The sequence below is a fragment of the Zea mays genome, chromosome 1 (assembly GCF_902167145.1).
Source record: "Zea mays cultivar B73 chromosome 1, Zm-B73-REFERENCE-NAM-5.0, whole genome shotgun sequence".
In the NCBI taxonomy this organism is placed as follows: Eukaryota; Viridiplantae; Streptophyta; class Magnoliopsida; order Poales; family Poaceae; genus Zea; species Zea mays.
The window spans coordinates 53,151,336-53,175,837 of NC_050096.1; the positions used below are offsets into that span (position 1 = coordinate 53,151,336).

General features: G+C 44.8%; 1 pseudogene; it reads left to right on the forward strand.

Moving 5' to 3' along the window:
• The first annotated feature begins 10,034 nt into the window (after positions 1-10,034).
• Positions 10,035-24,130, forward strand: LOC103644623 (uncharacterized; annotated as a pseudogene).
• The last annotated feature ends 372 nt before the right edge of the window (positions 24,131-24,502 follow it).

Genomic DNA, 24,502 nt, shown 5'->3' on the forward strand with positions numbered 1-24,502 from the left:
GTACGAACTGGAGTAATGCGCAATTTTAGTGTAATATAAGTGTGGTCTGATTTATCTGTTTTGAGGATGAAGTAAGATTCCTAGAAATACAAAAACAGAACGCGATGATGAATTGATGTCACGTCCATGTCCAACACATAACGATGTGATGTGAGGACAAAGCATCATGTGCAGAGTGGGGGGCATGAAAAATAGCTTATAATTCACCGGAAAGGTGCTCCGGCGGCCCCCCTAGGCCCTAGCTGAAAATACAAGCGGCCAAAGTGCGTCGCGCCCTGAAATTCCCTGCTCATCGATACTGAACTTGCGACGATCAGGTTCCTTCCTGAGGAATCTGACTTCACGTTCACGACGAAGCAACTCGAAGAAGAAGAAGAAAAAGAGCATGGATCAAGAACAGGGCAACCCATAAAAGGCAGAGACAGCATACCAGACACGGAACGACGACGAACAGAGAACGACTAGAATCGGTGTCGAGAAGTCGAGACCGATAAAAAGGCTAAACCGTGAGAGTTTGGCTGTCGGCCGATCGTGCATGCCGCTATCACGTCTCGGCACGGCAGCCCAGCAGCGATCTGTTCCCTTCCCCCGGAAACAGGGCATGCGGACAGGCCATGTTGCCCTCATCTCAAATCGTGGTCCGCTGCCATGCCAGCAGCACCTCGGGTTTGCGGGACGACATGGCAGTGCTGTGGTCAGCAATATCTGCTTGACCCCTCCTCCGCTCCGCCCATCGGCGGCCCATGCTTGCCAACTTGTGTGGAACTGGAACCACCTTCTAGCCACGAACTCTGGATGCAGCTACTCGATGTTCGTGTTCCCTCCTTTGTCAGTCAGTGGTTCGGCAATTCAATTTTTTCCACTGCCGGCCAAAGGGTATGCAGCAAAAGAAATATATTCTACTCTTTCCGCTCTAAATTATATAGGTTATTTTAACTTTTTTACAGTCAAAGCATTTTAAGTTTAACTGAAGTTTTATAATAAAATAATAACACTTAAGATACCAAATAAATATTACTAAATTCTTTATTAGTTATATCTTCTTGATATAACTATTCCATGTTATAAATTTTCGTAATCTTTTGTAATATTAGTTAAACTTAAAAATGTTTCTAATTGACTAAAAAAGCTATAATAATTTATAGTTTAAATGAAGTGAGTTTAGGAGGTATGGGTGCGTGGAAATCCCTACCGGCAGTGCAACGTGATCATAACAGAAGATGGTGGCTCTTATCCATGACTAGGGCTGAATGTCGTCAAACCCGCAGTACTACGCCTGCATAGGTGATAGGTGTACTATCTTATCGTCTTATCTTCATTTTTTTTCAAATAGAGAAGGATCAAGACAAATACGAGAAAAAGATTGGCATGAAAAGGCAAAACTGTTTTTTAATAAGGAGAACAAAAGATACACTACCGGACACAGCTCCTTTGCCGAGTGTCTCAGACACTCGACAAAGGCTATTTTACACTTGGCAAAGGCTTTGCCGAGTGTAACGCTCGGCAAAGAACGCTCGGCGAACTGTACATCGGCAACGGCCTCTTTGCCGAGTACTTTTTGTCGGGCACTCGGCAAATAATTTGCCGAGTGCCATTTGACATTCGGCAAAGAAAAATCACCGTCACGGCGCCAAGTGACGGTGACGGATCCTTTGCCGAGTGTCTTCTTTGGCACTCAGCAAAGAGGCCAATTTTGCCGAGTGTCTGCTCTCACGGCCCCCGGCAAAGACGGGTCCAGTGGGCCCCACCGCCAGTCCCTGTGCCGAGAGCTCTCGTAGGCACTCGGCAAAGGAGGCTTCTTTGCCGAGTGGCTAGTGGACTGGCACTCGGCAAAGAGTCCTCCAGTGGGCCCCTTTGCCAGTCCCTTTGCCAAGTGCCTTGACCACAACACTCGACAAAGATGGCTTTACCGGTTCCCAGGTTTCCTTCTTTGCCGAGTGCCATGGTCAGCACTCGGCAAAGATGGCTTTACCGGTTCCCAGGTTACCTTCTTTGCCGAGTGCCATGGTCATAGCACTCGGCAAAGCTACCCTTTGCCGAGTGTTACACTCGGCAAAGTGACCAGGAAGTCCCTTTTTTATTTGTTTTTGCTGTTCCATCCAAACAAACAAAAGATATATATCATTCACATCACATTATATATCAATCGCATCACAGAATCAACACATTTATCATCAACACCATATATATCACAAATATGACCACATAAATAAGGTTTCACAGAACATAAGTCTCACTAAGTATCTCACAAGACCAAGTATAACTAACATCACCAACACTCACAAATATAAGTCTGGATCATCACAAAACAGATCATCAACGAGGTGGGCATCTGGACTGGTTCGGCGAAGGGCTGGACGAAGCGTGAGGGTTGTTCAACGTCGCCGATTGACCCTGCACAGAGAAGAGATTGCATGTGTGAGAACATATGAATATATATCATGCAGTACTAAAATTTTGATACTCACAGGAGTAGTGAACTCAGCAGGGTCAGCTGTAGGGAACAACGGAGGTGGTGGAGCATGACCCTGTGCGGCGCCAAGGCTCTGCATGTACGCGAACATCTCCGCCATCCTCTTCTCCAGCTCCTCATATTGCCTCCTCTCATCATCTAGCTGAGTCTGTAATATTTCGCCCTAATGTTACGATAATGCAAAGAGAAGATATATAATAATCAATGAACGATGAATAGATAAGGAATAACCTAGAGTTGCTGGATACGACATTGTGAGCTGTCCTGCCGAGGTCGTATGGCTGGACTCGCGCTCGTGCTCCTTGCTCGCACCTGAGAGAGAGTGGGAGTGGAGGACGAGTCGATTGCCCCGTCGGCAATCCAGTACCGCCCATGCCTCTTGCCTCCTCCGACCCTCATGAGGACATCTCCGTCGATGTCCTCGGTCCTCGGATCGTAATCTGGCCCATGGACCTCCTTGGCCATGGCGGTGTACTCACTGAGGCGGCTGTGGACGGCGGGGTTGGTGTACGCCTCGGGCCCGTCATCCGGGTTGTAGGTGACGTCGGGCGTCGCCTTCCCCTTGTGGGCCATAGCATATGCCGAGAACGTGGAGCAAGGCGCGCCATCATGTGCCGCCGACTGCGAGAAAACCAACGAGATGGTTAGAAATCATGTCTAATCGAAAGTTATATACCTAAATAAAAAAGAGCGCGTACCCATGCTTCCGCGTATTTGCCCAGGCTGCGACTGCCTTGATGGTGGGAGGGACCTTGCATCATCAAACGTCGTTCCCGGCTAGCGTTGTGTGCCTCGTCCCACTCAGCCGAGCACCACCTCTGCACCATCTGCTCCCAGCACTCAGGATGCGCGGCGCACCAATGAGGAATCATCTAAAAAATACAAGTACACGACATATCAGAAGATAAAATTAAGCATATTTAGTACCAATAATAAAGTTTTGTATTTACCTACAAGTACTGGTCCGGAGTCAACGACATGGTTCGGGCGTCCTTCTTGCTCACCTTCTCCCCAAGGACGGAGCCGTGGTAAGTGACGATGACATGGATGCACGCCTCGTAGTGCATGTCCACGACGAGCTTCTTACAGCTCGTGGTAGCCACCACATCCGCCCTGGCCTCGTATCCAGCCTCGCATCTGAAGAAATCCTACATACAAAGACGATGTATCCATATATTATTTCAAGAATATGCAACAAATGCGACTTATTAAACAATATAGTGCGAGGAAGACTTACCCACAGCTCTTGCTTCACCCGCTCCGCCTTGTTGTTGAATTGTCTGTCGTCCCGATCTACTGCATCGGGGGCGACGGCGTAGTGGTCGAAGGTGTATGCTGGGCTCGTCACTCCGGCGTACTCGACAAGTCTAGGGAAGTGTTCCCTGCATAGAAGGCCGAGGATGCCATTGGGGTTGCGGCCGTGACCCCCTGCAGTCTCCAAAACCATCCAAGACCTGTCCAAGTGATTAAGATAAAGTATTAGTTTCTATTATTAATTTGAACATATAATATGAAAAAGCAGCAACAACATCTAAAGTTACCTACCTCTCTCCATCGGGTTGTATCAGCGGACGTCTGTCACGAAGTATGGGTCGCTGAGGGAGACTCGCGGGACCTCGCAGGTAGATGCTCCTCGAACCTGAGGAGCCAGAACCTGAGACGTCCTGCTGAGCTGCGTCGTCGTCGTCGTCCTGCTGCGCCGCATCGTCGTCGTCCTGCTACGCCGCATCGACAGCGGCTTGCTGCTCCACCTGCTGTTGTACGGCGTCGTCCTACTGCGCCTCCTCCTCCGTCCTACGGGTGCTCCTCCTCCCCCTCCCCCTCCTCGTCCTCGTCCCACCGCCCACCATCTTTGTCCAACAACCTGCAATTAAGAGTAAGCAATTAAGCACAGATAAAAAAATATGTATTTAGAAACATATGCAAAATAAATGAAATATAGCATTACATCGATTAAAAATAATCTTCATATGTGTCCGGGTTAGCCGGATCATAAGTGTCATCATCACTATCAACCATTTCATAGTCAACACCATCTGAAGGCGCAATTTCGTCATTGGCATTGCCTTCAAGCATTTCTAAGTCATTCTCATTTTGCACCTCATCATCCTCCTCGTCAACAACCATTTCAATATCTACTTCCATTCTGATTGCTTCGGTTAAGTCTATCTCAAATCGCCCTTCGAGCCCATCTTCTTGGAAGAACTCTCTGTCATATGTGTCTGGGTCTAAGTTATAATCTTCATCGTTTGGAACAGGTAATTTACCGTGCGGTGATACCTTATACACAACATCCCAACCCTTAAGATGTTGTTTCGTTTGGCACGCATATGGAAGATAATACACTTGTGTGGCCTGTTGGGCCACAATATAGACATCGTCTCCTGGTAAGGTGGAATCCTGTCGAATTTCGACTAGCCCAAGATTAGAATGTGTCCGTCTCGTAACTTCAGGGTCAAACCAATGACATTTGAATATCACTGGAGTAAGAGGTTTGGAACCATAAAAAATGAGTTCATATATTTCTTCAATTCTTCCATAATACTCGACCTCGTCAAGCCCGAGCATAAAGACTCCAGAACACGTGGTTTTTCGATTGGGCCGACTTTGGTCGTAGCTTGTTGTGCGAAAACGGTATCTATTGACGTCATACCCAGAAAATTTCCTGACCCTATAGGCAAAGCCATTTGCTACTTGTCTCAACTCGGCACTCATAGACGGCTCTCTTTGGCCCTGCAAGTTCAAACATGCTAGATTGTTTTATTATTCGCACGTAAGAGCAACTTCAAATGACAAACTAAGCACGTACCTTATGTTTAAACCAGGAAATGAAATCGGGTAATCCATTTCCCACACCCTTTCCAAGAAGGGTATCATATTCCTGTGGAGTTGGGTCCCTTGATATACTGCAACTTGAACGCCATTATACGCCCAATGGCATCCAGTTGAGAAATCTTTGTCTTGCCATGAAGGGGTTTCTGTGCCGCGTCAAACATGTCGTAGAATGCATTTGCGGTCGCCTCTGGCTCGTCCTCCATACGTCCTTCGGCGAACTGTGCCTCGTGATAGTCGTTCAACATGTCCGCTACCCCGGCATCAGCATCGTAATCCTCGACGCGTTGTCTCACCACCTCCTCTCTCGTGCGATGCGCTTCACCATGGAAGATCCACCGAGTATAGTCCGGCGTAAATCCATTCTTCCAAATATTCCACGAAAGCATCGGTCTTCCTAATCCATTCAGGGGTGACATCATTACGTCGAACGCGGCCCGTGTACATCCACTCACGGTCCTCCATCCTCTAACATATATAACCGAGTATAGTTTAATATAGACATGTAATGCATGTACACTACGTTCCTACCTTCTAATAGGTGAGGATAGGTCCTAATCCCACCCGCGGTTGCGTAGATGGAGTTAGTTTCCATGCTCTACTCCGATCTGAGATAGAATTTTGGCAGCACCTCCCCGCTGTTCTCCGGATACACGTCCTGGCAGGGAGAGTGTACTGTCCGGAGAACAACAGGGAGGTGACGCCGAAACTCTGTCTTGGACCGGAGTAGAGCATGGAAACTAACACCATCTACGTAACCGCGGGCTGTCCAAAAAACGTGGACAATTCGAAACTGATACATTTGTAGATATGCAAAGATCTGCATATCTACACTGTATCTCTTTCGAACGGGAGACGCCTAACTGGGTTACGTGATCTACGACCATGATGCGGAAACTGAGGTTATACCTAGGGTGACGGTGGAATCAGGCTAGCGGGGCTGTGGCGGGTTGGTGCAGTGGCGACGCGACACGGTGCAGGCAGACCCGCAGTGGCTAGGAAGACAAGTATCTTCTCTGTAAAAAATAAACAAGCATGTCAAAAAAAATCGGCAGCACTTCCCCTGTACGGGGAGGTTTCCAAAACCTGCAAATAGATCTAACAACACGATGGCTGACACGCACATATACAAACGACACGATGAATGCAAGTCACATCTAAGTGGCATCCATATCCACCATCACACATATTTCAACGGCATCCATATCCACCATCACATTATGCCAAATTAACACAAATAGTATAAACTCTCTAAACACACATACTAAACTAATTAAACTCACTAAAGTCACTATATTCACTAAAAACATATAGTATAAACTCACTAAACACACATACTAAACTAATTAAACTCACGAAAATCACTAAATCCACTAAACACATATACTATAAACTCAATAAATACATACTAAACTAATTAAACTTATTATACTCACTAAATTCGTCGGAGAGGGACCGGGGTAGAAGACGGGACAGTGTTGGGTCGGCGATGGCGGTGGCGCGACGGCGGTGGGCGCGGCGGTGGTCGCCACGGGCGCGGGAGGCCGGCGGCGCGACGATGGTGGAGGGGCGCGGCGGTGCTGGGCGCGGTGGCGCGACGGCCGTGGGCGCGGTGGCGCGACGGCGGTGGGCGCGACGGTGCTCACCGCGGGTGCGAGCGGGTGGCGGCGCGATGGCGGGTGGCGGCGCGAGCGGGTGGCGGCGCGACGGCGAGCGAGCGGGTGAGTGAGTGAGAGTGAGAGAGATAGATAGTGAGTGAGGGCGCCGTAACAGCTATTAAAACGTTCTTTGCCGAGTGCCCGCGATCCGGCACTCGGCGAAGATTTTTTTAAAAAATTTAAAAATAAACTTTGCCGAGTGCAAGCTGTAGAGCACTCGGCAAAGATGTGTTCTACAGACTTTGCTGAGTGCCAACGGACAGGCACTCGGCAAAGCCGCCTTTGCCGAGTGCTAACTGGACAGCACTCGTCAAAGTATATTTTATTTTTTTATTTTTGGCAACCAAACTTTTTGTGGTGTTTTCTTACACTATGTAGACCTACAAGTATCATTTTGGTACAATTATAAAAGTGTTTTTATAACTATTAGATTTAGTTCGTTTATTTGAATTTCTTCGGAAAATTCATATTTGAACTGCAGGTCACTCGAAACTTGGGAAACCGTGCATACAAAAATGATACACGTCCTATTTAGCACAAGTTACGACCGATTCCAGGAGCGGACTGGAAACTTCGAGCAACATGCTCACTAAACATGGTCGTGAACTTGCCATCCACATGTTTAAAAATTGTATAAAACACAAACAAAGTCAGAAAATCATGAAACTTGTCCACGTGTCATGATATCATATGTACAGGTTGTGATAAAAAATTGAGAATGTTTGGACAAAGTTGTGAGACACTATGTGTAGAAACCTAAGAGAACTACACATGAAATCATAGAGTTTCAATGTGGATCTCTTAGGTTTGAACACATAGCGCGTCATAGTTTTCTCGAATTTTTTTCAATTTTTTATCACAGCCTGTACATATGATATCATGACACGTGGACAAGTTTCATGATTTTTTGACTTTGTTTATGTTTTATACAATTTTTAAACATGTGGATGGCAAGTTCACGGCCATGTTTAGTGAGCATGTTGCTCGAAGTTTCCGGTCCGCTCCTGGAATCGGTCGTAACTTATGCTAAGTAACATGAATATCATTTTTGCATGCACGGTTTTCCAAGTTTCGAGTGACCTGCAGTTCAAATCTGAATTTTCCGAAGAAATTCAAATAAACGAACTAAATCTACTAACGATTGAAAACTCTGTTATAATTGTCCACAAATGATAAATATAGGTCTACATAGTGTAGGAACATACCACAAAAAGTTTGGGAGACAAAATAAAAAAATAAAAATATACTTTGTCGAGTGTCTAGAGAAGGCACTCGGTAAAGCGTCCTTTGCCGAGTGCCCAATATGTGGCACTCGGCAAAGACTGACGACCGTCAGCTGTAGACGGCCGCTAACGGCCCTTTGTCGAGAGCCGTCTTTGCCGAGTGTTGGGCTATGCCGAGTGTCCTGCACTCGGTAAATAAGATCTTTACCGAGCTTAGGACTTTGCCGAGTGCCCGATAAAAAGCACTCGGCAAAGCCGCCGGCACTTGGCAAAGAGCCGAATTCCGGTAGTGATAGACGATGAAAGCATTTTAAGATGCAAATCTAATTCTATAATATACTACATATAATGGACATGCTTACAATTTTACTAATCGTTCACTATAGCATTGTAAAGTTTGACTTTTTTCGAAAATAATTACGCCTTATTATATTTCTTATGGTAATAAAGACACTTACCATGCAGAAAATAAAAGTAGTTTCTATAACCTATAGTACTTGTTTATTATATGGATTAAGGGACAATCATGATCTATAAAAAAACTAATGGATCTTTAAGCTAAAAGCCCATTAGTAAGGGTCTATATATACGAAGGGCATAAGGAACGGTGGTCAATTAAGCAATCTATTTTTGATATAATCTATTTCTTCTATTTTCCTTAATCAAAACCTATACAAACACCCAAGTGTTCACATGTGCAACCAGGGTTTTGACTAAGTTTTGACATCCCTATCGTAAAAGGAGTTATACAACTTAGATTCAAGAATTATCCGCTAGCCAATAACTAAGTTAAGAACAAAAAACATATAACCAAGAAACACAATATGATGTGGAAGCTTAAATATGATAGAGATACAAACTCCCGTTGACACACCCGTATTTTTACCGAGGTGTTGATAAGCCTTCCTTTGGTCCTCGTCAGAGCCCCCACGCAAAGGAAGCCCATGTGAGGACTAGGCTATCAGTTAAGTAAATTCGTAGATAGCTTAAACCCTAGACCTTCACTCGTGATCGCCATGCGATTGTCGTTGCATCACCTTTGTCATTTCCAGAACCCTACGGCTACGACTAATATTGTATTCCACGTGCATTGTTAGTTGTCAGCGCTCTCTACATAGGCCAACTCTAGCAGGCCGTGAAAACGGGTGTGCAAAGCACTATTTTTAAACTGTAGACGATATTGTTTACATAGTGGAGTTTGAAATAGAGTGTGAGATAAGTAGTTTGCTGGACATAGCCTAAGAGTGTTTACTTGTGAGTTAGGCTCTCTTTAGAAGGTCGTGCAAAACACTGCTTTGCACTATTTATGGAGTGTAATCTCTACTACTCTATAAGAACCCAATGCGGTCGTCCATATTACTTCACCATGCCCCCGCCATCTCCCAACGCCCACCATTCACGGCTACCACGCCCCCATCCTCGCCCCACATTGCTTCACCATGCCTGTGTCGTCACCGCCCCCAGCCCGGTCCTCACTGTGTGTTCGCCTCACCCTCGCTCGCCGTTGCGCCTCCTTCCTAACCCCGAAACGTCGTGCTCGTCTGTCTTCTCACCCCCGCGTGCGTCGTCATACCCTCAAGGACCATCGCAGTCATCCCCTTGACACCCGACATCTCCTCCGGCATCTCTTCCCATGACAACTCCTCTGGCATCTCCTCCCGCGATGGCTCTCCCAGCCTCCTCTCCTGCTCCTGCACCATCTCTGATCCAAAATCCCATTGCAGCGCTCCTCCCCAACCCAACGTTGCGTCCAGTGTGGCCCCCACCGCTGATTGCCGAAGCCGAGGGCTCGAGCGCATTGCAGGAGGTGGAGGGCGAGCTGAGGTGACGACAAATTCTCCCACGCCATCGTTCGCGCCCACTAGATCCCAGGCGTCCCTGTCGCCTAGCTTGCGCAGGCTGTCTAGGGAAGGCACCACCATGAAGAAGGTTGGGGTGGTGGTGGCTGGTATCTCCAAGATGACTGATCTGGAGAGCGGGTCGGCTGCGAAGCCCGAGAGGAAGAGCTAGGACGATCCAACTCACACTACGGCTGCACCGTCCATGACGAAGTCTAAGGCCAAGGTGGACAAGGATACCATCCTCAGGACTAGGGCTGGACGAAATGCTCGTGGCTCACTCGGTTCATGGTCAGCTCGGCTCGGATCGGCTCGTTTGAATTTTTTCACGAGTTGAGCTGACATCCTAGCTCGGTTCGTTAACGAGCCAGCTCGCGAGCTAAACGAGCTACCATAATCCAGCAAAACGAAACTATATGCATATCATTTACAGAATAATTGATGAACATGTTATATATGTGAGGTGTCTATGACTTATGAATTAAACTAATGATTAATGAACTATGTCTATGTGTTAATTTGGTCTATGCAAATATAATTATGGATTAAACTGATGAACATGTATGTGTATTGTGAATTAATAAGTGATGAATTGTGCTAATTTGGTATTACATTGACATGGTTTGTAAAACTATGAGTATAATTACTATTTTCTATTGTTAAATTAGTTTGAAATTAACTAAAAATTAATTATTATATACATATTATTTTTTCTGCTCTGGCTCGCGAGGTAAACGAGCCGAGCCGAGCTGACTCTGTGGCTCGTTACCTTAATGAGCCGATCCGAGCTGGCTCGTTAGCTTAACGAGCCAGCTCGAACTCGGACGAGCCGAGCCGAGCCGAGCTGGCTCATTATCCACCCCTACTCAGGACTCAGGTCTGCATTCTCTGTTGCTACATTGTTGTGTTGTGACATTTGGTACTTGCCAATGATGTCAAGATAACCTGTGATAATTCGAGGCATATAATTTTATCACTACCTACATTGTGACTAGAATAGTAGTAGTAGTAAATAACTCTTTCTAAAGTCAAAATTGTGTTTAACTGAAAATATCCTGAACTTGAAGGTACTACAAACATTTGGCTGTGTTGTATTGTCGTTCAAATGAAAGATCTTCTAAGGTACACTCAGATGGGGTTGTAAAGGATGACTGCCAAATTGATGCTAGGGAAAACTCAGTGACTCGGATGAGGTTGTCAATGGATGACTACCAAATTGATGCTAGGGATAACACATTGACTTAGATGGGGTTGTAAATGGATGAATTGTCAAATTCATGCTAGGGAAAACACAAAGTATGACTTAACCATGAACAGTGATCAACATACTTGATTCATAGGATCGTAGTCCTGATCTGATTTGGTTCTGCAAATTAAGATCTGACATAGATAGATGGTGCTAGATAGGGATAGGATAGTAGACAAAAAACATTGTTGGGTAAAAACTGAAGTATAAAGTGACTCTAACCTTTGGCTCAGGAAATAATAACCATGGTCAACCATGACACTTTTAGTAATAATCATTTTCAAATGGATATGTACTGTGATGCCTTCTCATTTATAAATTTTGTGCTATGACTACGAATTAACTGAAAGAAAAACTCCAAGTACATGTGGCACGATTATAACTTACACAATTATTAGTTTGGAATTTCAAACATAAAGCTACATATATATAGAATGTTGTATTAATCATTTTCAGGTTCAGAGTATTGATTCTTTTCTTCTGAGTTTCATAGGTAGCATGGTTGGATAACCAATTTGCATGTGTACAACAGAATGTGTTTGTGCCTGTGTAGTAAACATTTCTTCTTTGTCTCTACCATCAGGATCTTCTTTGTCTCTACCATCAGGAAGCAATGTCGAGGCGGCTAAGCGATGCCACGACGAAACAATCTAGCAATGACGATTCTTTTGTTGAAGAGAGGTCGAAGCCTCGTAAGAAAATAGACGCCCCTACCTTAGTGAAGGCAAATACCACAGCTCTGAAAATTACACTTCACAACCCTAAATAGACTGACAGTAGCATTCCTTTGGATGCACTTCCTGATAAAACTCTCAAAAATAGGCAAGGTAAGCTATTGTAGTTTTATTTTATTAGCTCTCAGTCTCCTTTTAGTGCTGCTGACTTGACCTGAGTTTCTAATTAATTTCTACCAAATTTCATGAAGCTTTTGAACGGAGAGATCTCCACTAGTACACAGAAGCTCTATAGTGGCGGTTCTAAACATATTTACACTGGCGTTTTTCAGTACCGCCAGTGCTATGGGTCAGTGGAAATCAGCATTTCCACTGGCGGTTATTTTGGAACCGCCAGTGAAAAGTGCATTTTCACTGGCGGTTTTCTTAACGAACCGCCAGTGAAAAGTGCATTTCCACTGGCGGCTGAATAAAGAAAACCGCCAGTGGAAATGCATTTCCACTGGCGGTTTTATAAAGCAAACCGCCAGTGGAAATGCACTTTTCACTGGCGGTTTTCTTTATAAAACCGCCAGTGGAAGTTTTCCCGCCTTTTTTCAAAATTTCAAACAATACTGAATTATATATATATTTATTTACACACACACAAACATATATATATATATATCTATATTGATATTGAAAGCAACATGAAATTAAATTCTATCATACATTTATATACATCAATAAGTATTCTGTTTACAACCATATATGCTTCATGCATTCTATACATCATAAGTTTTCACCTAAGCTCTAATAACTATCTCGGCTAAGAGATAATCTACTAATTTCTGTTAGTATTCTGAACTCTGGCAAAGCTAATGTCCCGGAAGCATCGTGATATTTTCCTTCTGCGGGAATGACCTCTTTCAATATGAATGTGCAGAGGTCCTCGACTATGCCATACAATGCAGCTTCGGTCAAGTTCTCCGGGTTTCCTCGTTGAAATTGCTGTAAAGGAATTTTATAAACATCATCTATTTATACTCAATAATAACACATTTGCATCTTTAATGACATAAATACATACTTAACTATTACTAATAATACCTTGTCAGGGTTCGTGATGTATCGTCCGTTCACTCTCATGAACTCGCACGCATAGAATCCACATAGGATCGATCCTTGTGGTTGCTTGTGGCACTACATAACGGGAGATTGGTTATTTAGTTGCAACATTGTGTATGATATGTATTCATAAAATCACATACTTACCGGCCAGTGATGATGGATGTCTAGTGGCACGAGTTTTTTCGACAGGTCGTACTTTCCACCTCTCATCTTATAGAATCTATAAGCACTGTGATCTCAAATAGAATCACCATGTTATTCTCAAATTTTAATCGATAAAAGTATGCATGCATAGAAAAGGCTTACAGCTCTAAGATGCTGAGGAATGTTGCATATGTCGAAGGGTCGAAGTTCAAGGAGTCGAGCACCAGCACCTTTCCAACCTTAGGATAAATGAGGAAGCATATCCAGTGGTCCCTGTACGAATCAAATTTGTGATGCATGTGTATTGAAATTATTAATTTTATTTATGCAAAATCACACTTACTTAAAGTTGTACGGGGCCATTATGGCTTCCCTGTCTTGAAATTGAAGCATTGCATGTCCTATGTATGTGGCGTATCGAGCTTCAAAATCCTTCTTCATATCCTTTATACGCTTCTCAACTTCTTCGTCTGTCTTTCCCCGTATTTCATCGTTGTCTTTCCCGATTCTAAAAGTGTGGCTTTCCTCGGATATAAGTATTGGGTTGAGATACCCAACCCTTTTACTGGCACTAGCATTGGGCTTGGTACCGTAAAGAATCTCCTGCTGATCATGTTGCATTCTGCAAGTCACACGTGCATGTCAGATATTGAAATTTTATACAGCTCACTAATAATAACACACATATGTGGAAGTATGAGCGACACTTACAATGCAAACATCGTTACAAGTTGCACGTCGAGTCTCTGAAGGTTCATCATTAACCACATGTCCTCGAATGTAACAACGGCCTTTTGGTTCGAACCAATAAAAGCATGGTCTGGTATATGCACACTGATGGTGTCGATGCCAACCGATGATGCCCGCATGTACCAGTCATGCAACCTTTTAACACCAGCCGGGACCTTTCTTAGTTTGTCAAGAGGTAGCAGAGGTCTGCCCGGCACATATTTTTTAGGCACGTTTTTGTAACCTGCCTTAGTTGGCTTCTTTATCTTTGCGGCCGTTGCCTCAGCCTTTTTTGCAGACTCCTCGTGCTCGGCCAAATCAACAGTTTGTGACGTGAGGCTCCGTCCAATCCCTTTCAAAAACCGAACTGTGCCAGCAGTAGTAGCTTTACTCTTCTTTTTCTGATACGGGGACACCAATTTTGGTATAGGAAGTTTAGATTTCTTTGATGGCCGTGGATCGTTTGATGGCTGTGGAGAAGGTGGATCCCTTGATGGTGGCGTAGACAGTGGGTCACCAAGAGGATGGGGAGGAGAAGGTGGTGGAGCCCTGAATGGTGATGCTTGTGGCGGAGACGGTGGGTCAGAAAAAGGATGAGGAGCAGCATGTGAAGTTTGAGGAGGTGAGGATGGATGTACAATAGGAACAGCAATTTGAGAAGGCAGAGACGGTTGGGCCTGCGACGCCTGCGACGAATTCGACCAATCAAGCAATTCGACATCCCTTCGAGGCCAAAGGATAAAATTCTTGATAGCTTGTCCAAGTTTCTCGATACCTTCGGGCCCAGGGATGTCTAGCATGTCGTCCTCGGATCCTTGGACGACCGTCGTCACTTCTACTTTGCAATAATCATCTGGAATATCGTTTCCATGGAACTTGCGTCCTGGGATCGCAAGGCCTGTGGCTACTATCTTTGTACGTTTATTGTTAATACCATATCTTATAACCAGTGTGCACGCCACAGGCCTTGTGATGTCATCAACTGGATAACGGTCCTTATTTCCCGTTGAAGCAACAGAGCTTGGTAATGTCGTACAATCTATGGAAGCCGGCGGTTGAGCTGCTGGAATTATTTGTATCTGTGGAGTGGTCATATGTTGAACAGACATCGCACTCGCCAACTGTTGCATCAATTCTGGAGGAGGATTCGATAGCATTTGAGACATCATGGCTTTGAACTCTTTCTTGGCCTCCTCCTTAAAATAATTCGCGATCTCTTCCTTGTATCGATCACGTTTCTTGTACAGACCTTCCCACTGTGGTCCGAATCCTTCCTTCCATCCTTCCTTAGACGAGATTCCTCGTACACGACCAGGATGCTCAGGGTTACCGAGACCAGCCGTTAGGATGTCTCTTTCCCTTTGTGGCTTAAAAGTTCCTTCGCTCTGCTTAGCTGCCATTGTATATATGTTTTTTGCCGCTTCTTCGACAATGGGATCATCAAAAGATACACCGGTCTCGGTTTCCCTTGGTTTTCTAGCACGGAGCCAATTTGCCGCCCTTTCACCAAGTTGCTCGGACAGCGTCGGCAACCCTGCGGCCTTCTTCTCGGCGTCTTCTTGTGTCCATTTAGGAACCTGACGCTTGTAACCACCTGTGCCTAGGTGGTGGCGGTACTTGTTCTTCTTTGATAGTTCTGAATTTGCCTCACTTAGAGATATGAAATCAGGGCTGCTCCTCTGCTCTAGAAATACTGCCCACTGACCTGCTGAGATTTTATATTTTTTGGTCGGGTCCAGACCTTTCTTTGCAAACTTTGTGTTCATCTCAGACCTCCAGTTTCGGAAATTTATTGCAAGCTGCTTCATCGTGTATTCCTTCACGAGTTCTTCTGAACCCCGAGGCAGAACGAACCTCATTAATAGCTTATTCCATATTTGATTCTTGACATCATCTGACACATCTCTCCACTGTCGTATTGTTATGTCAAGATTATCTCTAACTAAAAACCCAAGTGCATTCCGGAACTTAGGTAGTGCCTCTTCTGGAGCTAGGGGCTGACCTTTCGGGCTCACGTCTGAGATTTTGTATGTTTTGTCGGGAAATTTGTTCAGCCCCCTGTCACCTCTTTTTCGATCGCTCTGCTTCCTTTTCCTTGATGTCTCGGTTGTTGTCTTGGTCTGTTCCGGTGCGTCTTGGGTCGGCTCCGGTACGTCTTCGTATCGTGCCACGGCTTCTTCGAGTATCGCACGAAATTCAGACACGACCTCCTATTCATGTAATAAAATGCACAAGAGATCATGCATGTGAAATCAGTAGGGTACACATACGAAGCTAAAGATGCGTACTTTTACCTCAGCTTCTCGTGGATCATAAGTAGGGTCACGTTGCAACTCACGGAGAGCGGCCCTATCTATGCTAGTGGTAGGAAAAGGGTCGCTAGGCGTTTCATATCCTTCACTGCTGGATTGTTCTTGAGCAACACTCTTGTCCATGTGCTCGGGCACTAATCCTTGGTCCTTGATCGGAGAACTCATTGAGCTATATATATACAAATACATAAGCAATAATTAAATACATATTAACACATATTAACGTAAGCAATAATTAAATTCATATTAACAAACCCTAACCCTAAACCCTAAACCCTAACCCTAACCCTAAACCCTAAACCCTAAACCCTAACCCTAAACCCTAACCCTTAACCCTAACCCTAACTATAACCCTTAACCCTAACCCTAACCCTAAACCCTAACCCTAACCCTAAACCCTAACCCTTAACCCTAACCCTAACTATAACCCTTAACCCTAACCTTAACCCTAACCATAACCCTAAACCCTAACCATATAGTATCGTATAGTCGTATAGTATCGTGTAGGATGGGGAGAGAGTCGCATAGGACGTATAAAGAGGGAGAGACGGAGAATCGTATGGATATTATCGAGTTACGTATAGAGAGGGAGAGAGGGAGAGTCGTATAGGACGAGGAGAGGGAGAGAGGGAGAGTCGCATAGGACGTATAGAGAGGGAGAGAGGGAGAGTCGTACGGAAATTATCGAGTTCAGATCGAATTCGGATCGGATCGGATACGTATATTATCGAGTTGTGACGGATAAAATTACAATGTATATATTCAACATACATTTGAACACATATGAACACACATATATATATTGAACACATACATTTGAACACATATGAACACACATATATATTGAACACATACATTTGAACACATATGAACACATATATATATTGAACACATATATATATTGAACACATATATATATTGAACACATACATTTGAACACATATATAACACACATATGAATAAAAATAAGTATTGTATGTATGAGCCCTTCTTTTGTATGAGCCCTCTATCTCTCTCCCTCTCTCTCTATCTCTCTCCCTCTCTCTACATTTGAATACATTTGAACACATTTGAATACATTTGTATGAGCCCTCTATCTCTCTCCCTCTCTCTACATTTGAATACATTTGAACACATTTGAATACATTTGTATGATCCCTCTATCTCTCTCCTCTCCCTCTATCTCTCTCCCTCGCTCTCTCTATCTCTCTCCTCTCCCTCCTCTCTCTCTCTCACCCTCCTCTCCCTCCCTCTATCTCTCTCCCTCTCCTTCCTCTCTCTTCCTCCCTCTCGGCGGCGGGCGGCGCGTGCGCCCTCCTCTCTCCTCCCTCTCCCTCTCCCTCCTCTCTCTTCCCTCTCCCTCTCCTTCATCTCTCTTCCTCCCTCTCGGCGGCGGCGCGTGCCCTAGGGTTTACTAAAACGCGGCGGCGGCGGCGGCGGCCCGGCGTGGTAGACGGCGGCGGTACAGATTAGGGGAAAGAGAAAGAAACCTGGAGACGGCGGTGCGGGGGCGGGAATGGCGGCGTGGGGACGGGCGCGGGGACGATCGCCGGCGAAAACCCTCGGGGTCGAAATCCAGCAGCCTGACGGCGTCATCTTCAAGTGAACTGGCGCCAGGGACTTGTAAAATTTTCGGCTCCCGCGCGCCACCCTTTATATAGGCGCCATTTCTACTGGCGGTTGACAACGAGAACCGCCAGTAGAAATGGCTTCCACAGACTGTAGAAGCCATTTCTACTGGCGGTTGACAACGAGAACCGCCAGTAGAAACCATTTCTACTGGCGGTTGTCATAGAGAACCGCCAGTAGAAATGGCTTCTACAGTCTGTGGAAGCCATTTCTACTGGCGGTTGTCTATGACAACCGCCAGTAGAAATTGTTTTTTATTATTATTTAAACATAGTTTTTTATATATTGTTTTACTTCACTTTTTATATATTATATTAAGTATACTTTTATATATTGTTTAGTATACTTTTACCTCTCTCCATCCCCTCTCTCTCCCCTCTCCCTCTCTCTCTCCTCTCCCTCTCCTCTCTCTCCCCTCTCCCTCTCCATCCTCTCTCTCCATCCCCTCTCTCTCCCCTCTCCCTCTCCATCCTCTCCTCTCTTTCCATCCTCTCTCTCTCCTCTCTTTCCATCCTCTCTCTCTCCTCCCTCTCCATCCTCTCTCTCCATCCCCTCTCTCTCTCCTCTCTCTCCATCCTCTCTCTCTCCTCTCTCTCCATCCTCTCTCTCCTCTCCCTCTCCTCTCTCTCCATCCTCTCTCTCCTCTCCCTCTCCTCTCTCTCCTCTCTCTCTCCCTCTCCTCTCTCTCTATAAAGTCAATAGAAAGTCATGTAAAATTGTAAATGGTAGCCACGAAAATTGAATGAAGACAATTACATGCTTCGGTTTGTCGCTAACAATAATCAATTACATGACAAGTTCCTAACAATAATCAATTACATGACAAGTATATAATCTAGGAAGCTATTGTTCTGCCTTGTCCATCGTGGCGTACCCAGGGCAACGAATTGTGTGGGATGCTTCGCTCAACGTTCCTTATCTTGGTTGGATGGTCTATGAAAAGAGACATGTCGTTGAACTGGTTAAAAATCTCTAAATCAGATACACCATCAACTCCTATAGCTTGTTGTTTTCCAGGAAAAACTACATGCTTCGGTTTGTCGGTGCTTTTCTTCTCATTGTTAGAAATGATCTGTTCAGCATAGAAGACCTGTGCAGCACGATTAGCAAGGATCCATGGGTCATCTTTGTAACCTACCTTACTTAGATCAAGAACTCTGACCCCATAGTTGTCTACCGTGACATGTTTGTCTTCAACCCATTGACATCGGAAAACCGAGATCTGAAATGTACCATAGTCTAGTTCCCATATGTCCTCAATAAAGCCAAAATATGTAATAATCTCACCAGTTTCATCATCTATGGCCTCGCATCGAACACCACTGTTTTGTGACATGCTCTTTTTGTCCTTGGACTTGGTACAAAATGTGAATCCACTAATGTCATAGGTTTGCCATGTTGTGACCTGGCGTGATGGTCCAGATGCCAAGCCCTTGATGGTTTGTTCTTCTATTGTTTCTCCACGTGGAATGTCCTTCACCATTAGCCATGTGTTGAACCGCTGCTTATGTTGCTTCATTACCCAATCATCCATATGCCCAGGATTTTGCTCGCGAAGCTCATTGATGTGTTGTTGGATAAATGGCTCCATTATCGTTAGCTGATGTAGGATGCTCTGATGTGCCTCAAGTACTATATCGTAATCCGGTGGGATGAAAGATTTCCGTCCCATCCTCCCGCTTCCATACAGTCTACCCTCGTGTCGTGACGGAGGCAGACCTATTGCAACCTGGTCTTTTAGGATACTATTGCAGAATGGACCTCCGGACTCAATGGCCTCTTCGGTACAGTACCCCTCTATCATGGATGCCTCAGGACGAGCACGGGTTGATACATAGCCATTCAGTATTGACATGAAACGCTCATACGTCCACATTTCATGCAAGTACATAGGACCCAATGCCTCTATTTGTGGCACCAAGTGCACCACAAGGTGCACCATAATATCAAAGAACGATGGAGGGAAACACATCTCAAACTGTGATATTGTCTCCACTACGAATTCCTGAAGAGATGCCAACTCATCACGGCCAATTACCTTTTGTGAAATCCTGTTGAAAAAGTAGCACAACCGTGTGATTGCCATCTTTAAAAACAAAGGATTTATAGCCCTGATGGCAATAGGTAGGAATGTAGTCAGCATGACATGGCAATCATGTGAGTTGTAGTTGGTGATTGTCAGGTCTTTCATTGACACAATACTCCGTATGCTAGAGCAGAATCCGGATGGGACTTTCAAATTCTTAAGCCAAACACACATCGCATGTTTCTCATCTACATTGAGATTGTAGCTTGCTGCTGGGAGATGGTACTTCCCATTTTCTTGAAGAACGGGATGTAGTTCCTTTTTTATGCCTAAATCTACCAAGTCCATGCGTGAATTGAGCCCTTCTTTTGTTTTGCCCTTTATGTCTAGCAAGGTGCCCATTATGCTTTCAAACACGTTCTTCTGAACGTGCATACCATCGATCGCATGCCGCACATCTAACTCTTTCCAGTAAGGCAAGTACTCGAAGAAAATAGACTTCTTCTTGAATATAGCCCCCGAAGCTGGTTTGACATCCTTCCTTGTTTTTCCGTCTTTTGTCTTCTTCCCGAAAACAAACTTGATATTCTTGACTATTTCAAAAACTCTATGACCTCTATTGTTACCCGATGGAGCAGTAGAATGTAGTTCACCATTATTGTCGAAGTACTTATCCATCTTTCGCATGCGGTACCTGTGTCCTTCCAATAAAAAGCGTCTGTGCCTCATGTAAACTATCTTCCTAGATGCAGCAAGGGATACGTAAGCAGTTCCATCAATGCATACTGTGCAACCAACCTTTCCCTTAAACTGGCCTGATAATGTGAAGAGAGCAGGGTAATCGTTGATCGTAACAAAAAGAATTGCTCTCAGCGTGAATGAACCTTTACGATACTCATCCAACATTTGAACACCTGTTTCCCACAATATTTTCATATCCTCCATTAAGGGCTCCAAAAATACATCCATGTCAACTCCAGGTTGTGTAGGTCCAGAAATAAGGATGGTTAGCAAAATGTACTTCCGTTTCTGCATCAACCATGGAGGAAGGTTGTATATGGTGAGGATCACCGGCCATGTGCTATGCTTGCTGCTCCTCTCAGCAAATGGGTTCATTCCATCAGTACTCAGTGCGAACCTAACATTTCTCGGTTCATCGGCCATGTCTTGGTGGTTGTCATTGAAATCTTGCCACTGCTTCCCATCGGCTGGATGTCGAAGCTTCCCATCGTTTTTGTGCTCATCAGAAGCATGCCAGCTCATAAGTCTGGCATCCTCAGGATTAGCGAACAAACACCTCAATCGATCGACGACGGGGAGGTACCACATCACCAAAGCAGGAATCTTTTTGAGCGCATAATAGTCTACTTCTTTTTCTTTGCTCGTGGATTTTGAAGTCTTTTTTTGGGCTTTCTTTCACTTCTTCCCTTTATACACGGATGCAACACACTCTTCGTCCTCTCGATAGTCTTTATTCGTCTTGTACCTACTTGCACCGCACTTTGGGCAGCTCTCCAAGTCTTTATAATCATCACCTCGATAAAGGATACAGTGATTTCTACACGCGTGGATCTTCTCCACACCCATAGTGAGCGGACTGATTAGTTTCTTTGCATAGTACGTGTTAGCAGGCACATTGTTCTCCTTTGGAAGCATGTCTGCGATAATACTCAAGAACGCATCGAAGCCAGCATCAGACACACCATATTTAGCTTTTAACATCAACAGCTTTAGCACAGACCGGAGCGTCGTGAACTCTTTGGTACAACCCTTAGACTCGTCGTACAAAGGCTCTTCTGCTGCCTTCTTCAGGGACTCCATACCTTTCATTAAGAACATCGATTGATCTGTATGACGACGCAACATTGCCTCTAGCAACTCTGCATCTTCCTCATCCATAACACTTGGCAGAACATGAGGTCTATCATGTTCATTTCCTCGAGCGTAACCATGATCAGTAACATTTTGCACTACATGTTCGCTCTGTGGAAGAGGTTGGTGTGTCTCGTGAACGAACTGAAATCTGTCGTCGATGTTCTCAGGGTTTCCAGTCGTATAAGGCGAAGAGCTACCCTCTCCATGCTTTGTCCAAATTGTGTAATCCTTCATAAATCCTCGGCATACCAGATGAGATATGATTTGTTCTGTGTCATTAAATACAGCAGCATTTTTGCAGTCCATGCATGGACAATATATGTGTTTTGTCTTTGTTCTCCAAGCATGGTTCGTAGCGACATCAATAAACCTATGGACCTCGGATATGTATGATGGATCTAGCCTTGATAAGTTATACATCCAGGATGTCCTCTCCATCACCACCTGTCGGGAAGGATGAAGGGGTGAAACCCTATATCCAAAATGTGGCTAAATTTAAGGAAAATGAACAAAAATTGGCAAGAGGAACATAAAACTAAACTTTCCTAGCCATACTCTTCTCTTTAACACATGGTGAAGGCCTAGTTCCAAAATTGAGCAAAGATGAACAATAATTGGCAATTAAAACATAATTAAACCAACTTTCATAGCAACTAATAAAAACAATCTTAATTACCAAATCTATCTTCTTCTCTCTCCACACAACACATGAACCATTCATTAAACAACTTAATATCTCATGGATAAACTGATTTGAGAACTAAACATGAAAAAGGAGAGAGGATAGACAAAATCTAACCATATTAAACAACTTTATTTGAGCGAATAGAGCAAAAATGTGGCTAAAATGTGGCTAAAATTGAGAGAGGATACACTCTCTCTCCAATGGTGAAACCCTAGATCCAAAATGTGGCTAAAATTGAGCAAAAATGAATAAAAATTGACATTAGCAACATAAACCAACCTTTCTTAGCAATCTTCTTCCAAAAAATGAAGATCAAAACCTCTCCCCATGTATTTTGTGAATTATGGACCTCCAAAATCGCCTCCAATGGAAGTTGGCTGCGAGCATACAGTTCACTGTCGGGGGAAGAGGGGTATTTATAACAGACACTTCACTGGCGGTTGTCTTTAAAAACCGCCAGTGAAAATTGATTTCCACTGGCGGTTATCTTTAAAAACCGCCAGTGGAAATAGGATGTTTCCACTGGCGGTTAAGTTAAGATAACCGCCAGTGGAAATCAATTTTCACTGGCGGTTTGTGTAACACAACCGCCAGTGGAAACATCCTATTTCCACTAGCGGTTGTGTTAAGATAACCGCCAGTGGAAATAGGTTTCCACTGGCGGTTTTTAAAGCCGGGCCCACCTGTTTCTTTCACTGACGTTTGATAACGGAAACCGCTAGTGAAAAGTTGAACGTGCCGCAGGCTTTGAGCTTATTTGTACTAGTGCTCGCGGCAACTGTTGCAGCTAGCGCCCTGCAAGAGGCATTGATCTCTAAATCCGTTATCAGGAACATAAGGTATATGGAGACATCTTTTTTTACTCAAACCTAAAAACGAAACCCATGCATTTCTTTAGCAGGAAACTGGTGTGATTGGTGTTTTGTTTATTTCTTTGTGTAGACTACAACAAGTTCTCTGAAATCTGCGCTTCAGCAAGGGTCTCCAACCCATTCCCAAATGTAGATCTCTTCCCTGTCGTCTGTGAGGATGCTCTCAAGTGGAAGACCATCGCTGCCAAGTCTGTGGCGACCAACGGGGTTGAAGAGGAGGAATTGTTGGAGAAGAAATCAACTTAACATTGGGTTGGCGGTGCATTAATCACTAATCTCTAGGTCCTCAAATTGCTGAACGATGCCACTGGACCCTTCTCCTGGACGAGGAGCAACGCCACCACCAACAAGCCAAGTGCATTTTCGATGGAATCGTCGAGGACAACAATCCTATCGAAGAAGCAAGCACATGGACCTTCAGCTTCAGCCAAGGTGCAGTCTAAGGCGGTGGTGGTGTCACCAAGCTCCCCATCGAGGCACAACACGTGGAGCAGTAACACAGAGAGCATGAGCGAGACAGCTGAGCTTGCCAAGGCCCTATGGCGTGAGATGCGCGCGTGGTTCCTGACCTTCGTGTTCAAGGCACTAGACATAGGGTTCCACATGTTCGAGGATCAGCATAATGTACATGGCAAGGGAAGCAGCATGCTGGCAGCCACGTAATGATGGTCCTCTCGTAGTTCACGAAGATCGGCGATCACGACAGCCGAGGAGGAGGATAGGACCAAGGAAAAGATCGAGCGCTTGAAGCGCAAGATTTATGGGTTTGTCATTAGCCTCATGGGGTTTGCGTTGGAGAGCTGAGAGCACCTAGAGGGGGTGAATAGGTGATCCTGTAAAACTTGAAAACTTAAGTCATAAAAACTTGGTTAAGCGTTAGCACAGTAAATGCCAAGTGGCTAGAGAGGAGTCTCAACAAAACACAATAACCACAAGAAATCAATTACAGAGATGGCACGGTGGTTATTCCGTGGTTCGGTCAAGACCAACACTTGCCTACTCCACGTTGTGGCGTCCCAACGGACGAGGGTTGCAATCAACCCCTCTCAAGCGGTCCAAAGACCCACTTGAATACCACGGTGTTTTGCTTGCTTTTCTCAATCCTGTTTGCGAGGAATCTCCACAACTTGGAGCCTCTCGCCCTTACACTTGAAGTTCACAAAGAAGCACAGAGCA